Source organism: Scylla paramamosain, chromosome 6 (genome assembly GCF_035594125.1).
Source record: "Scylla paramamosain isolate STU-SP2022 chromosome 6, ASM3559412v1, whole genome shotgun sequence".
In the NCBI taxonomy this organism is placed as follows: Eukaryota; Metazoa; Arthropoda; class Malacostraca; order Decapoda; family Portunidae; genus Scylla; species Scylla paramamosain.
In genome coordinates this window covers 19,379,086-19,394,496 of record NC_087156.1, presented here as the reverse complement: position 1 = coordinate 19,394,496, position 15,411 = coordinate 19,379,086, and the positions used below count along the sequence as shown (strand labels likewise).

Genomic DNA, 15,411 nt, shown 5'->3' with positions numbered 1-15,411 from the left:
TCAAGAGACCCAAATGCATCTTTCTTAATAACCAATATCTTCAGAGACCTTATCAGCCACTCGCCAAATGTGTCAGAATCAAATGTCACTCACTTGCTCACTACAACAGTTTCTCCCTCCCTTCTCTTCCCTCCTGAACTCTCCCCTCCCCCTTCCCCCCACAGCAAATCCTCCCGAACCCCACGAATTCACTTTCACTCTTACACATTAATTTTTCTTCCTCGCCAGTGTCGTCTGCAGCTCACAACCTTCTGTCACACACACACACACACACACACACACACACACACACACACACACACACAATCACTCTTCACTCTAGCCTGCCAGCGTCCCCTGTCCGCCCTTAAGGCAACCAACCTTGAACTGTAACCTTTCTTACCGCTTCCTTAAACTATAACATGATTACTATTCAAGATCACAATACGAGGACTCCTTGCTACACTGCCCGACCACTGCCATTATGCACAGTTACCGATTCCAAACCCTCAGTCATTCCTCTGTTCCTCGATATTTCTCCTCGCGTCGTATCGCTTCCTGAGTACATGGCGGCTATAAACAGCTGCCATGTACCCGGAGTTCCCCTGTGGACGAGCTGTTGACGCAATCTGAACGTGCATCGCAGCTAGAGGAGTCCCAACCCTGACTCAGCGGGCCACTTCAGTTAGTATGATAGATGTTAGTGCCCTCTTCAGTGACTCGCTCTACTAATCCTCTGTTCTCCTTCCCAATGGATGAACAACATTAAGATCTACTATCCAGTCACTCAATGTATGAAGCTTCTCTTAAATTAGGCAGAAGGATCAGTTTCGCCTTATTGATGCTCTGCTCCCCTCGTCACTGAATGAACAACATTAAGATCTGCTATCCAGTCACTCACTGTATGAAACTTCTCTCAAATTCGGCAGAGGATTAGTGACCAACGACAAAAACGGTAGGTAAAGGTGTATTAGTACGTCATTAGGCACTCCTCCTCCTCCTCCACGCTCCCAAGGACATAATAAATTTAATATCACTGAGCATCAACGATAAAAAGCTAGTCTTATTTACAAGGCCGGTCCTCCACCCATCGCCTCCACCTCCACATGAAGAGCTTCTCTGAGCCACTAACGATCCACAGTGGGGAAGGAGGAGGAGGGGGAGGAGGAGGACAAGAAGACCATGATGAGTAAGAAGTCGATGATAAGCGATAAAATAAAAACAGAGACGAAGGTAGGAGGAGGTGATGGAAGAGGAGGAGGAGGAGGAGGAGGAGGAGGAGGAGGAGGAGGAGGAGGAGGAGGAGGAGGAGGAGGAGGAGAAAAATATGCAAGAGATGGAATAGAAAGATGATACAAAGACAATTACAATACGTAAACAGACGAACAAATGATGATGATGATGATGATGATGATGATGATGATGATGATGATGATGATGGTGCAGGTTGTGGAGGTCGTGTTGGTGGTGTTGGTGCTTCCGTTTTATCGAGTAACGGGGCCGCGTGGTGGTGGCCTCGGGGGTCAGGGGCCATGCACCCTTGCTGGCCTTGGCGTGGGCGGGAAAGGGTGAAGGGGAGAAGGTAGGGTGGTGGAAAGAGAGAGAGAAAAAAAGAAAAATTGACAGAAAAGAAAAATTACGTGTCTAGAGTAATGAATGAATGGGATAGGCAAGAAAAAAGAAGAAAAAAAAGAGGAAAACTAAAGACGAGCTACATGATTGTTCAAAGGAATGTGTGAAAAGAAAAGGAGACAAGAAAATGATAGGGAAGAGTAACATAGAGGATAATGGCCGTGAATGGGATAAGTGAGAGTGAATAACTGACATGAAAAGAAAATGTGGTTGATTGTAGGGAAAAGAAAAAAAAATTGCAAGAGGAAATGAGAGAGAGAGAGAGAGAGAGAGAGAGAGAGAGAGAGAGAGAGAGAGAGAGAGAGAGAGAGAGAGAGAGAGAGAGAGAGAATCCATGCTTCAACAAAATAGCTTGAAAAAGAAACATGAAGAGCGAAAGTAATCAGCATGAGCATAGTAATGTGAATAAACTAAAAAGAAAAGGAAAAGGAAAATGCCATGAATCAAGCCGAGTGTCAGTCAGTTTTTGTACGTCACCTGAGATGATAGTGGCAGTCCAGACCTCCACTCACCTGCGGGGAGAATGTGCTAACATTACAAACGCGCCCCAGGCAGTAATGACGTGTATAATAATAAAACAACAAGACAAAGAAAAAGAGTTCATGAACACTTGCATGACACCAAGCAGATCCCCGAAGCGAAAACGTTACGAGCAGTGTCTGCCGCACTAACTGTTACTTCAAGGAACAAATGACCATAAAAATTTACTTAATGCATACAGTACCAACCAGGGGGTTTCCCACTGACATTACACATTTGCACGTGATTCTTGTTTACAATTATCTTCAAGTGGCGAGACAATGACGGACTCAGACATGCACCTCACGAAGACTGTCTCCTTCGGGAACTTCAGCCTTTTGCCACCGTGGCCTTCAGCTGCATGCTGCTCACAATGCAGGATGTTGCTGGCATTTTCCAGAATATGGTGCTTTATCACAGTATTGGCGTGGCGGAGCGGCGGAAACACGGATGACGCAAAGGTTGCGTCACCACCACCAACACAACGCAACGCAACCTTACAGTTTTGAGTTATAGTATTGTTCATCCTTCACTGGTAACAGTGAAGGTAACTGGTAACAGCGAAGGGAAAGACGACACTGTGCGTGGGGCAGCGGGGAATGGCGGGGGTGTCGCGCCCTGCAATATCACGCGTGCTTGCCGGCGACTAAAGAAGCCAGGCGATGACTTGTGCGGAGGTCGACAGGTTTTGGTGGAGCGCCTACGCCAGGCGGGCGGGAGGGCGGGTGGAGACCGACCACCTGCCGCACATGGTCATGTGAAGACGACGAGAAAAGATGCAAGAAACTGACGGCATGAAGCTAACAACAAATTCTCTTCAGAATCTGACTGGAGTGTCTTTTGTTGCTTGCGTTGGCATCTATAACACTTACGTGGATGCGATTTGCATCACCTCACGTTTCCTTAATTATTATTCTGGCACAACCTGTGTTCCGGCCCCGACACTTGTTGCGCCTAAACCTTGACGATCCCCTTCCCTCCACCTACCCAGGCGACCCAGTGGGGTTGTCGTCTTTGTTACTGTTGCTTCAGACGGGACCATTAGCACCGCCGTTCCCAGCTTTCCCCTGCACGAGGCCGCCGACGCTAGCGGGACGTCTGAGGCGCGCCTCTAGGAAGCTTCCCGGCCTATTTCCCCGACAATTACGCTAACGGGGACTGTCCGTGCGTGGCCCGTCCAGGGTGGTGGAGACGTGGGTGAAAATGATTATCGCATGCATGCAAACAAACACACACACACACACACACACACACACACACACACACACACACACACACACGGTGCACATGCCGCCACGTCTTAAGGTCAACCTTTTCTCCCGCAGCCTGACTTAGCGGCATTGGGAGTGGTCGCAGGAGAAGGTCTGCCTGAGCGGCTCCCTCCGTCCTGTGCCTCCCCAAGCACGGCGCACCAGCACAGGGTTTTTGCAACGTCCTCTCCGCGAGGCTGAAAACCCACACCACAGAGGCATCGAAATTGGCTTCCACTTTCATCCTTAGGAACCTCCCTCCCTCTCTCTCCCTCCCTGCCTGTCTAGCTCATAATCACAGTAACTGTTCAACTATTATGGTCGGTCACAGGTAGGCTCTCACCACTACCCCATCTCATTTCCCTTACCTCGGACTCTTACCTTTCCATTCCCCCCTTCGCCCTCTCCCTCCCTCTCCGGTCAGCCATCCCAAGCCGGCCACGCCACTCCCACTACAACCTCCACTCTCCCTCCGCGCGGGACCTCAGTTACCTCATAATGCTGCTGTTTCTTCCGGTGACGCTACTTGGACGAGAGGGAGGCGGATAAGTAGGAGGGAGGCAAGCAGACAGGTAAGTGAGTACAGGTGCACTTCCTTCCTCGATCACGCGCACCTCATGATGTTAGAAAAACTCTCTCTCTCTCTCTCTCTCTCTCTCTCTCTCTCTCTCTCTCTCTCTCTCTCTCTCTCTCTCTCTCTCTCTCTCTCTCTCTCTCTCTCTCTCTCTCTCTCTCTTGAGCCAGGCGGTGCACACTTTCTCAGCTGTATTAAGGAGGCAACATCACGCGGGCTTTCGCTACAGACAAGCTTTCAGATGCGAGAAGACCGAACGTTCAAATCGAGGCTTAGCAGCAGTAGGTCAAGATTATTTTCCGGCGTGTATCATCACTGCAGCTGTGACGGGGAGGGAGGGAGGGAGGGAGGGAAGGAGGGGGGAGTTTGACGGTGCTTTGAGAACGCGAGAAAGTGCATAGATTGACTGGAAGGTAAACGAGACACAGGAAAGACGATGATTACTGTGGAGAAAAAAAAGGATGCATTGATTTGACTCGACTTGGGTTGGTCGTGTGTGTGTGTGTGTGTGTGTGTGTGTGTGTGTGTGTGTGTGTGTGTGTGTGTGTGTGTGTGTGTGTAGTCACGCACTCGTGATTTACAAGCTATAAAATTATACGACATATTAAGGAAATGTTAAAGAAATGTGTGAGGACGAATGAAATGCATCAATAAAAACCAAAATAAATAAAAAATAACTGTAAAAAAATCAATTAAACAGCAAAAGACGATTACTACAATTGCCTTCACTTCCTAAACACGGCTTCCTCCACTTCATCCTCCTCCTCCTCCTCCCCCGTTACCTCCTTCCTCCACCGGCACCTTCTCCCCTCTTCCAGTGTTTCCTACCCACTCTAACTTTCTCTGCTCTTCCAGAACATCCGCCTCTTCCTGTTCCTCCACCTCTGCAATGAAACGACGCTATCAATCAGTCAACGAAGTAATCGCTCCCTCTTCCCTTGGAGCGGAGAGGGTCAACTGGGAGGAGGAAGAGGAGGAAGAGGAAGAGGAAGAGGAGGAGGAGGAGGAGGAGGAGGAGGAGGAGGAGGAGGAGGAGGAAGAGGAGGCTGCAGCTGTGGCGGGGTTAAGGACGGGGTGTTGAGGCTGGTTTGAGGTAAAGAAGAGGGGGAGAAGGGAGGAGTGGCTGGCAGGTGAGGGGACGGAGGGAAGGCTTTGATGGGCTGTGATGGGTGGCACTAGCAACATATGTATGTGTACAGTAAAAAATGGTTTTCACCCTCTTAGGTTCCTTGAGTGTGTATTAATATGAGGAAGGAGAGTGGCTCGTCGTCAGTATAATTCACCGTAGTTTGCTGCAGAGGACGAGACGTAATTTGCTGCGACAGGCATCACACAGCAAGGCCCAGACACGCTAGCGACACTCTTAGTTACATTCTGCCAAGCTGAAACACTCCTGCCCGCACCTCGACTAGTTTCAAAAGGCTCTAGTTGAAGTTGCACGGAGTTTTTAGTGCGTTTTAATGGTTATAGTGGCAGATTAACAAGATTCCTAGATTATTAACAGAAGAAACACGCTTGAGAATCTGGTTAATCGTCTCTGTAGCCTTTGAAAATAGTCGTGGCGAGAAAGGAAAGCGTTTTTTTTAATATGGGCTTTCATGACTGTTGCTGTCGACGGAACAGGGAAAGAAAGAAGAGAGTAAAACCACGAATCAGACAAGGTAAACAAAACAAGGAAACAAGTAAGTACACAAAGAAATACGAGTCAAATTAAAAAAAACAAAAAAACAAAGGAAAACAGGAAATATTAGGGAGAAAACATACGAGTTACTGCTTACCTCAATACTACACAGCCTGTCCCCGCAACTATAAACGTAACGAACACCAATGATTTGCGGCCACTCTTACCGCTTTCTGATTCAGCGCAATATAAAGAAAACTCAAATCAAATTAAAACTAACGGAAACAGAATGAGCGAGAGGAAGCGAGAGGTGACGGAGCGTAACAGACTAGGTAACGGAAGTGAGCGTTGTAACGGGTCAGGTCAAGGAGGTCAAACACACTCCCTCGTGTCTTCCTGTCACGAGCATCTCATCGCCTAGACCTCGCGCACTTCATCCTCACACACCTCTCAGCGACAATACATTAAGTTCCTTCGTTCTTTCCATCCCCACCTTAACTCTTTCACTGATGTATACGAGTACATTATTTCCCAACACAAAAATGGCTGTGCAAAGTCTCTTAAGGATTAAAACAATAAATTTTCCATTGTCTAGCTAATAAAATGTCTAGAAATGGGTGCTGAACAAAAAGAGATACTTCAGAGGGATTTGTGATTAAGGGAAGATGTGTCAGCAGCAGTGAAATGGTTAAATACTTTCCCAGCCACAGCACTGACACTAGCTTACTCCTTCTCCTTCTCCTGCTCACCTTATCCCTTATTCACACCACAGCCTCCTTTCTTTTCCTCCTTCTCACCCACCAACAGCATCCCCAACCCGTCCTTTTCAATCTCCTCGTATCCTTCCCGTCCTCTCCTGCCCTCCACTTCACCTTCCTCCTCCTTGCCAACAATTAAGGAAAAACTCCATTGTCAAGAATCCTTCGCACCTTCTTAGTCTCCCACGGTCCTCCTTCCTCACCTTCTCCCGTGGCAAGGCTGTACCTCTCCTAGCAAGTACGCAACGAGAGTTCTGCAGCCACATCACGGCTATTTTTTCTTGTACACTTCACTGTCTCCCAACACACACACACACACACACACACACACTCTTCGCCCACACGTGGAATTACCACATTCTTACCACTTGCCCACTCATCACCTTCTTCTATCCACACCTTCCCTTCTTTCTTATTCTTTCTTGCGTTTTATCTTATTCCCCCACTTCATGCATAGTTAGTTAGTGTGTGTGTGTGTGTGTGTGTGTGTGTGTGTAGCATGAGTGATGGGCGAAAGAGCGGCGGACACACAAAAGTGTTGACTAGAGGAATGGGTAGTGTAGGCGGGGTGTGGGTGGGACAAGGGAGTGGGTGAGGGAGGCAGATCATCAAGACGAGGCGCAAGGCAGCACAAAACACGGGAGAGAAGGGTGTGGGCGTGGAGGAGTGGATGTGGGCGACCAGCTGGGGAGGTGGAAATGTCAAGGGTAGTTAAGGCCGTGCAAGACTTCAGCCAGCCAGACCACCTGACATTCTGAACGACCCCCCGAGGAGCAAAGGTCCCGTGGGACAGCCGAGCCAGCTGCCCCACACCATCAGGAGACTTAAAGACGTTGGATGGAATACCGACTCGACATCACCATCGAACCTGCAGGATTTAGTCACGAGTACCTATATGAAGGGAAGGCGTCTAATGACGACAAAGCAGTACAGTAACGCTATGCGCAGCTTGGAGCACAAAATATCTAACTATGAATTTTCAAATATGAATAAAATTTTAATTCTGCGAGCCACGATTGGTATTCGAATAATGAATGAAAGTAATACCACGAAACCCTGGAAGCTGTCATGCATGAAGGTCCATTAACACACCGTACCTAAGGCATCACGAGAGCTCAACACCCCGAACTCGTCCCTACGTGTGGCTGGCAGGAGACGCCTTGGGAGCCCCCTGTCTGGCAGCAGTGTTGTAGGCTGGCTAGGCCAAAGCGAGGAGATGCAGATGATGAAAAAGACATCCTCGCGATAACCCGTTTGGGAGGGGAAGTATAACATCCGGAATATGTGTCCTGGATGCACCACAGCCAAGCCCTGAGGTGAGTGGGTGGTGCCTGCCGCGGGGCGACGCCCTTTTGTTGTCTGAGGAGAACAGACTACCAGCACGTCGCCAATTCACTCTTCTTAATCTTCCGAAACTTATCAATGAAGGTAAGGCACACTCGCCCGCGCTCATACACACACACACACACACACACACACACACACACACACACACACACACACACACACATACACACACACACACACACACACACACACACACACACACACACACACAAACCAAATAAATAAATGTGTATGTATATATATATATATATATATATATATATATATATATATATATATATATATATATATATATATATATATATATATATATATATATATATATATATATATATATATATATATATATATATATATATATATATATATACTAGCTTGGGTGGTAGTGCAAGCATGCAGCAACCTTGAACACTTGACTGAACATGAGAATGGAAAAAAAAAGAAAAAAAAATGTCACATGCCAGGCGTCCTCGCGCGGTGAAATCGTAGACGAAAGTCAGTCATATTATATCTCATGAGGTCACGAAGGCTTATTACCTAAGCTGCATAATATCATCGCCACGAGCGAATTGCTCATCCGGCGGAGTAAAGCAATGCTGTAAGTGTCCGTTTCCAGACTCGTCCTCCTCCCACAGTTACTGTTCATCTTGTATGCTTTTGTAAACATCTTATTTATTTTTTTATTCTATGTAAAGATCTACGACACACACAAAAAAAAACAACAACAACATAACAACATATGATGTTGCATACGAAAGTGGTGTTGATAATTCGTTGTATTTTTCAAACAGATTTGTTTACGATTTGCATCAGTGAGCGCACACCCTGTGTTGGTGGTGCACAAACCTCGTGCAGCGACTCCGCCTCCTCCAGGAGGGCTTCACCTGTCTCGTGGAAATAAAACAACTGAACCATAACAAACCTCTTTGGTCCAAACCTACCCAAAGCAGATCTATGTTGAATGCTACCACGTGCGTCTCTTGGAGCACCAGGCGCCCCTTGTGATCACGGCAACACGACAACCAAAACCCCCAAGGCATCATGAGTATTCCTGACTCTGAAATAACTCAAAAAGGCACTAAACTTTTAACATCCGCTCAACACCCAGGTGTGCGGCAACTTTTTATTCAGTGTCAGGTAAAAGACTGCATCATGTCCGCCCTGAGGACCATGACTTCAAGACACTTGGCTTAGCATTCATAGGAGAACTAATAGCTTCCTGGCCAGGCGCGCCTCGCCTCCACGCCACCACAGACGTGCCCACCAGCAGTAAGCCAGAGGCAGTTTCCATAGTTTTTTTTTTTTCCAGGCCAGAGAGAGAGAGAGAGATAAGTGGAAAATGCTCATAGGAACCACCAAACCACAGTTGTACTAATGTTTATAGCGACCACCGTATTTGGAGTCACCTTACCGGGGTTTGTGTGACTTCTGGTTGCCATGACGACGCATAGCCACTCATAACTGAGCACGGCGGAGCTTTTCACTAGTGCATTCCCTCCAGTTTTACGACAATTTAGGGATCGTAATGATATTTCTCGGGATAAGGAAATGACAGGTTTTCTCCCCGAAGGAACAGTGTATGTGCCGTGAGCTAGTCATTATGGGGGAGGCCACAACCCGCCGCTCCGACGCCACCTGTTCCCTCCTTCCTTCCTTCCTTCCTCCGCGGGGCCAATGGCTTCCTTCCTTCCCTCCTTCCTCCCGTAACGAAAAAAGACAGCGGCCAACACAACGCCCATTTCTTATCACGCATAAAGCACAACCATGCTAACACACCAACAAACGATCACTGGCGGTTAACACGAATGAATGACACCGTAATGGCGTGAACAGCGTACATATGCAAGTAAAGCCGCTTGCGTGATCAAAAAAATCCTAGTTAAAATAAAGAATCCTTTGTTGCCTCTTTTCCTTATTCGCTTTCACTGCACTAACCTACCCCCCCTCCGTCCTTCCCTTCTTCCTGACCTCCGTGTAAGCATTTCCTGTCCTGCCAGCGCCTCGCCACAAGCTGTCCCCGCCTCCTCCATCCAGGATACACCGCCCCGACGCAGCACTAAGGTGGCGGTGAAGCTACTGCCGCTCAGCACTACGACGAGGCGAGGATGAACTCAGAGTTATCGCCATTTTTGCCATGATATATCATCGGCCACAGGAATAAAAAGCACAGGCTGCAATTAATTTGTAATGATGACACGGTTCGTAAGTAAGTGCTGACCATAGTTACTGATGACCATAGCAAGACAGGGCTGACCATACTAGCAGCAGCACGGGTGGCAGCATGTATACCTGCGTCAAGGTCAAAGGAGAGAGACCTCGGGATGTGCACATCAAGTAGCAGCGATGGCGGTGCCTCAGGTGTGCTCGCAATACAAGACGAGGCGCGGCTTCTAAACGGGCAACGGGCCGCTAGCGTTCATGGCCGAGTGTGGAGGCGGCCGTGGTGCTCCAAGATGCAGGTGATAACGTGCACATCTGCACCCCCACCACCACCCTTCACCCCCCACCGCCACACCTGGCCGCCACCCGCCACACCGGACGCTCGACTTGCGTGGGTGAAAGGTGATACAACCTGCCCGACCGGCAAACGAACAAAATGCACGACGACTTGTGAAAATGAAGCACCGAACACTGGTTGAAACGAGCCACACATTCAGGCAAGCAGGGAAAGCAACAGACCAACAGACCTGATACACCTACGTACAGATTAATATCAGGACAATCACACACTGGGAAGACACAGACGTGAAGGAAATGCTCCACCGGACACACCTCAACACCTTGGAGTTTTAAAGCCCATCCCGTCGCCGTCCCCTCCTCCTTCCCCGGGCGGGCGGACAACGGCTTGCAGACACCTTGACCACCCGCCGTCACACCGCCGGATACGTTATGGCGGGGCAACATTCCTTCCTTCCTCCTCCACGCCCGCGTCTGTCTTCCTTTACCTGGCAAGGGAGAGGACCCTGCCCTTCCGCCCTCCCCGTAACACCTGCCCCACCACTCAGCACACACTCCGCTCCCTCCCTCCGACCCACCTGCCCCGTCTCCATGGTAACTGTTCACCGTCACAACAACAACACAACTTCGTCACGCGGCGTTACTCATGTGACTCTCGTCATGCATCACTTAAGGGGATATCAATGAGGAGAATGTATAATGCCAGCCAGCCATCACATGACAAGCTCTATACATACATATTCTGCCATTTGTCATCCTCCCTCATAAATTTGTCCAACCTTCTCTTCAAGCTTTCTATCATGCTTCCACTCACTACCAGAAGCCTGTTCTACTTACTCACTACCTTATTTGCAAACAGATTCTTTCTTATATCTTTCTCCTATCTAAATCTACCTAACCTGAACCCCTATCCCGAGTCTCCACTATGCTGATTCACTAGAAGAATCTTACTCATATCACCTGTTAAAAAAAAAAAAAAAAAAAACCTTTGCTATTTTGAAGACTTCAATCACGTTCCCTTACACTCGTAATTCACTTTTTTTCTGGAGGGATTGTAAATTTAGATGTTACCTATCTTTGTATAGTAAATTTTTCAGCACCTTCGATATCTGCAACCTTTCTCTGCACTAAGAAATCACTGTCCAGGTTATAATAGTGAGATGTAAGTTGTGGAATATGATCAAGATGCGGCCTGATTTATGCCACATATATCTTAGAATACCCTCAATGGTTTTGTTAGTTATTACTTACATTTCCCGCAGCAAATATCTTTCACACTCCAGTTAATAGTTCTCAGTAGGAAGGGAGATATCGTGTGCTACTACAGTGTTGCGTTACGTGAGAGTAATGTACTTTCAGGAGTGTGTCTTCACCTAAGATTGATCTCCAACTGTTGCTTAATGTTTTCGTGTGTGTGTGTGTGTGTGTGTGTGTGTGTGAGGGAGAGCTCTGCCACTTGAGCAACAAAGCAATCGATATGTACAGTATGAGTCAGTCCTCGCCGCCATGACACTCCTTCCTCGGCCCACCACCTCTCACACTGGTAGACTACTCAGCCACAACGACACACACACACACACACACACACTAAACCTACGCCTCGTCTTGCAATAACAAAATAACAAAACAAGTGGGTCGATCAAATGCAAACAAGCATTTGATCGATCGACCCACTACACTACACACGCTAATTGACCAAACCCACAAGCCAAACCCGAGACAACACGAACCTAACAGTGCCAAGTGATCAAACATCTCCACGTGCAACACCACCAATAACACCTCGATCAAGTATTACAGCGACGCACGTGCTATGATAACCTTCACGTGACTACACAGCTAACAAGACTGCTGCAGGTAAATGGAGGTTTTCTAGCTATTACGTGGGAACCAGGTAAGAGAACCACCAGCGGCGCATCATGACAGGGCTCTTCAATCAATTTATGCTTTCGTCATGCCGTGTGTCCGAGTCGAGTGTTTGTATTTGCGTCGAGGGGCCTTTGTCAATGCGCTGATAATCTTACGATGGGCGTCACGACCTTGTGGCCAGCGAGGCGTGGCATAAAGTAAAGACACACAGGTATGCACATCCTTCACGTCCATTGGAGATGTCACACGTGTACTGCATGGCCTTGAACACGCTGATAAAGGTCTCACTTCGCCAACATATCATCGAGATTCAACAGAGCTTTGGATCTGCAACTGATACACATCTCCTGGGCAAAGTTCACACACACACACACACACACACACACACACACACACACACACACACACACACACAGGTACACAAACAGGGTTAAAAGTAACATTTCGGCGACACAGCGAATAATACCTCAGATGCTTGGAAATAATGGAAATTCTACTCCCTCCCAGGCAGTTTTCCCTTTCACTGTAATAATCCTGACATATTACGGCGGGGATCTAGCGGATCAGAAAATGTGTGGCAGGTACTCGTTTTCTAGAGCCACAATTATGTACTTTGGGCGGGGAATCGTCATGCTCCGCCGGTGTTGGGAACTCGTGCTGCAAATGAACCGCACCCCACTTGAGGAGTTACGTGCCTGGACCGAGGCAACGCCTGGCCCGCCGTGTGTTCCTTGGCTCATGAAGACAGTCAAGGGAACTGATATTTATAATGCTTTCAAAAGAACGAGCGACAATCTTGATGAATTATGCAGACAAATCAGATTATCAGCCGTAATAACTTTTTTTTTTTTTTTTTTTGGTGGGAGTAATGAATGAGCATTTATAAAAAGTTAACCGAGAGAGTAAGGCATTCATTTATCTTGTAACTATTCTTTAAAGTTAATGAACAGCATTCTTTTAAAATTTATACAAAAGAGGATGACATATCTTCTTGTAATGGTTTCTTTAGCCAGTGACGAAGGATCGTACAGAAAAAGCTGCACACATATAGACCACGACATTAAAATTTCTTACAACAAATTCCTAAAACAGCAAATGGGAACTCAGAACACAGCGCACAGCTTTATGCCACTGTGTTCATAATGATAGAGGTAGTTCCTTTGATCAGTCACCGAGAATTCTTGCTAGCTAAAGACGAGCCATTCTTAATAATTAAATCGTTTTGCAGTGACATTAGAAAACTATAAAGATACAGACCAGGATATTATTTTGCCTTGTAATTACTTCTTCGGGGACTGGTTGAGGCTGCTGAAGAAGTGGAGAGTCACCAGTGTCTGGCTATCGCGCCCCGCTGATCAGGCTGCCTCGTCGCGGCCGCCACAATTAGTCAACATGACATGCAGGTCCTTGCGCGCCGTGGCTGCATCACGATTTTCAATGTTGTTTCCATTTTCTCATATATTTTTTCTCCTGATCCATCGTAAGTTTTATGCCTCTTCAGGGAACTCTTAAACTCTTACTTTTTTTTTTTCTCGTGTCTATCTTTTGTATGTTTTATCAACTCGTCATTACCTTGATTTTTTTTTCTCTCCCTGGTCACATGACGCCTTAAAAGATGCATAGGTCATTTATCACGAGTATCCGGCCACTACCAAGGTGTTATCAATAAAACCGGGGATAGAAAAAGAAAATAATATATCCTCTTCAGAAATCTAGTCACCTCAACATCTCAGGCATATTTTTGTTAACAATGAATGATACCATAGAAAAAATGTATTTTTCGCAAGTATGCCGCCACAACCAAGATGTTCATAAAACCGAAGGCAGAAGTGAAAAATAACTCATGAGTTTAGTATAATCCTGAAAAATTATAAAAAAAAGTAAATGTACAACTATTAGGATGCGTTACTGATAAAATTAATATATATAAGAACGTCCTGGTTCCTTTTTATGTGTCCTATTTTATGTATTACGCGTGATGAAGATCTGCAACAACCGGGATGCGTTAGTGACAACACTGAGAAGTAGTGTGGCATATGAAAAGCTGCAAGACTGAATGCAGCAGCAGCGCGAGACAAAGAGAAGTGGTGAGACTGGGTGGACTGTGTACCAAGTCATTTAGCTGCACGTCTCACCTATTATAACCACCTATTGCTTATTAAACGTAGGTACAAATATATAAAACACACACACACACACACACAATACCATATACGTGAAGGCACACAATGAAAGTGAAATAAGTCATAGGCATTGTGTATCATGACAGACATACGATACGTCTGGGAAAAGAAGGAAAGTGGATATTGTTGAATGGTTCGAGTCACTCAGTCATTTGTTCCTTTTTCCGTACAAATTACACCGCATTCACTATAATAAATAGACATATAAGTACCTTTGAAGCAATAAAAAGCGCATCATTACAAATAACCTTAAAGTCATTAATGAAAAAGCTATTACCAAACAAAGAGCAGATCAGCATAATCACCTTTCATAAGAGCGAGCGCACACTGCGAGTCTGATGAGCGTCCGACAACCATATTACAAGGCGGAGGTAATCATCTGGTCATAACTACTCCCACTAACAACACGGTTCGACCAAACCTTCCTCGACTAGTGATTAAAATCTCCGATCTGGCCTGTGACCATTGATTACTGCTGCACTAAAACCGAACATAATAACTAAACTCCCATGAACCCGGAGCGCTGAGCTAAGAGGGGCAGCCTGCAATGGCAGTATTTAGCAACTCCTTGAACCTCATTTTTTTTTTCTTAACGCTCTTATGGGTAACTCGAACTAAATTGCTGGAGATTAAGAACCCAACGAGGAGAGCATCGAGAGGCCAGATATCGTGCAAAGAGGTGAGATTATTGTACTTGGCACGGGTTGAAGCGGGGCATCATGGAGTGTCGAAGCTCGCGGTATCCTGCGGCCGGGAAAAGTGAAGGCCTGGGTAACTAACTATTAAGGTCACATAGAATAGGGGTCACCGCTTGACGGGTGGGCGAGCTCCGCGTCTCATAAAACACTAGTTGATGGATACTTACATGCGTGCAAGCAGACGGACAGACGTACACATCAACAACAACAACAAAAGAACTGGTAATGATGGTAGGTACTTACTTGGGATTCAGTATTCCTCTTGCACACACAGTAACATCCAAAACTGACAAAACAGGCCTCGAAATATCCCTCTGCACTGAGCTTAATGTTTTACAGACTTAAATAGCTCGGAAACTAGCGACTTCTTACTGGACGCCCCGTGCTCCAACAACACCCACCCGCCGTCCACGACTGCCAGATCTCGACTGACGGGCTCGCCAGCTGCTCTCCTCGAGTCGCAGGTGCCGTTTACAGAATTTCTGCCCCCTCTTTTTTTGTCTTTTTTTGTTCCCTGTTTTCCT

General features: G+C 46.8%; 1 protein-coding gene across 4 annotated transcripts in view; it reads right to left on the bottom strand.

The window, feature by feature from the left end:
- LOC135101358 (uncharacterized) overlaps positions 1–15,326 on the bottom strand; it is a 73,912-nt gene extending 58,586 nt beyond the window's left edge. For 3 of the 4 annotated variants that reach the window (XM_064005230.1, XM_064005228.1, XM_064005234.1), the window contains exon 1: positions 15,131–15,326. The gene's annotated coding sequence lies outside the window, so the exon portion shown is untranslated. Of the gene's footprint in view, positions 1–2,088; positions 2,124–15,130 lie in introns of all 4 variants that reach the window. The other variant, XM_064005229.1, reaches the window with a different exon arrangement.
- Between the last annotated feature and the right edge of the window lie 85 nt (positions 15,327–15,411).